Source organism: Lactuca saligna, chromosome 7, assembly GCF_052625555.1.
Source record: "Lactuca saligna cultivar CGN05327 chromosome 7, ASM5262555v1, whole genome shotgun sequence".
Lineage (NCBI taxonomy): Eukaryota > Viridiplantae > Streptophyta > Magnoliopsida > Asterales > Asteraceae > Lactuca > Lactuca saligna.
Window position 1 is genome coordinate 71,498,339 of NC_136423.1, and position 2,811 is coordinate 71,501,149.

Here is a 2,811-nt window from a genome sequence, read left to right on the forward strand (position 1 = left end):
AGAGGTAAATGGGGATTTGAAAGGGTATTTATAGGTAAAAGAAGATGGGTTAGGTTGAAAAAGTTGATGATGAGGATCCGAGGGTAAATGCGTCGCATTAAATGAGTTTGTGCCTTTTTGGGGGTTGATGTGACAAGGAGGTGAAAGGTTTAATGTATCGAAGTTGAAAATGGAAATATCAACCAACGATTCGATGTTTGCTTTTAGGAATATTGCAATCATGGCATGGGAATAAAGGTAGATAGAATAAGGATCCCAAAAAGTGGCCGTTGTTGACGGTTCATGTTAAAACCCTTTTGTATTCTGGATGAGTGAGTCCGAAATGGCTATCATCCGGTAGGTACATTGGTGAGTTTTGAATATCTTCTTTGAGGCAGTTTCGGAGAATGTAATATTACGGAGCAATTTGTGGTTCTGAAGCAAAGTGGAGTTTTGATTGAAATTGAAATTCCGGAGTAGAATCCTTAGAGAATTCCAGAGCAGAGATCTTCTTGAGATTCTGTAGCAAAATTTTTGAATGTTCCGGAGCTGACATCTTGAAAATTCAGGAGCTGAAAAGTTGATGTTCCGGACCAAATGTTTTTGAAGTTCCGGAGAAGATGATCAAGAGTAATACTTCCAGAGCAAAATTTTGAGAGAAGTATTCAAAAAAAAAGAATTAAGAAGCATTCCAGAATAAGGTTAAGAAAAGTACTTCTGGAATCTGTTGTGATGAAAATCCGAAATTTAGAAGATAATATTGTGACAACCCGAAATTTCCATTATGTACAAACAATATCACTTCAATAGAAGTTATAACAGTCACAGTTAATTTTCAAACTTTTTCGTATAAGTTTGAGTACTTCAGGGTTTACACTTCAGGAAATATCACGAGAGTGGATGCACTAGGGTTTTCTGCAACACTGTTATTCCAACACTCTGTTATATTAGAAATCATTTTGGGAATAAAAATATTTTCTGCCAAAAATATCTCAAGACTATAAATAGAATTCTGAACCAACTTCATTCATTATTCGCATTTCCAGCTAGAGAAAAGTCGTTTTCTCTCTCATGGATCTTCGGGTTTATATCCCAAAATGTGAGTATCTCTTGCTAGTAGTGTTAGATAGCTTATTATGTGTTAATAACATACATTAGATAGCTAAACAGTTAGATTTAGGAGTTTACTCCCCATGGTGTTCTTGGGCGGTAAACTCCCGAAACAAAGCCTAGCCTTTCCCCATGATATGCTACTACCTTAGACCGTATATAAATGTATTCGGGACAAGAAAACAACCAAGAAACATACAAGTATGGGTGTTCACAGCCCAAGATGATCTTTGACCGTGAACTCCAAAAACTTGGATCAAAGGGTTCGTTTAAGGCACCTAAAGCCTTAGACATTTACATAGAGTTGTTCCCACTTAAATCAAGGACCTTAAAAACATCAAAAACACCATTCCAAGTGAGATTACGGCAGTAAAATCCAAAGTAATTGGTCTTGGGGCTGTAAACTCCTCAAAGGAGTGTAATTATGCCCTAAACACTTCCAAGAGTTAACCCATAAAGTTGGAATGCTTCTAGGGATCATTTAACACCTCAAAACAACCAAGGACATAAAGTCGTCGAGTTTACGGCCGTAAACTCAAGAGTTTACAACCGTAAACTCCATGTGTGAGGTTATATGGAGAGTAAACTCAAGTATAGGGTCCTTTGGAACCCTAAACCCAAGTGCCTTATCCCATAATAGCTTAGATGCAATCCTTAGGGCTTATAACACTTAAATAAAGTGTTTATTATGTTCTAGGATGCCTTAACATTATTAATTAGTAATTTAAGACTAATTGAGTGCATATATGTGTGATTATATGTTCATTAGGATCGTAGTGTGTGTATAAGTCCTCACTTGACACCTAACAATCCTACACCTTTCAGTTCATCGAAACCACCATCTACAGGTGAGTTCATACCCCAAATCAATGTTTTAAATGATTTTAAATTCTTTAATGGGGGGGGGGGGGGAACAAGTAGAAACAACATGTTATTAAATCATTTATATATATTTTATAATTGTGTTTTTCATTCAACAGATTTCACATACTACAAAATGTGATGCATGAAATGGTTTTCTATATTAAAAATACTTTGTTATCAAATGTATTAGTTTTGAAATGTTTATTAAAATGACATCAAGTCACTTTTATTATTGTTCAAAATTCTTAGATGTCTTACAAAACCATTTTCATATTCTTGAACTAAACCAATACATATACGCTTATATTCTTATATATGTATTGATGTTATAGTTTTCGTCTTTCATTTAGCTTCACACACTCTTGTGTAGTAAGGGTGTACAAACCTACATGAACAACCAATTACCTTTCAGTTAACTATCATACGGATAGTTAGAAGATATCAAACATTATTCCTATTACAAGGAATCACACAAGAGTCAGTTCATTCATGAGTGTTTACTAGTACATTACCTAATACATGAGTACCTTTACATATGCTTACATGATACATGAATACGCTTACATGAACACATTACATGAATACCTTTATGTAGATACATCTACCTGTGCATACTTACATGAATACTTGAAACTCGATTTGTAAAGATGATTTATTAGTACCTTCAGTAAATTATCCAGCCCATTCCAGTTTAACGGGAGTCAGTTACAGGACTAACCATTCATGGAACCACTGTTCGTTACAGAGGTTAATGGACATCTACGGATGACTAAGGTTATTACTTATATTAGGAGACAATTACGGGACTAACCATTCCTGGAACCTACTGTTCGCTATAGAGGTTAATTGGACAATCTT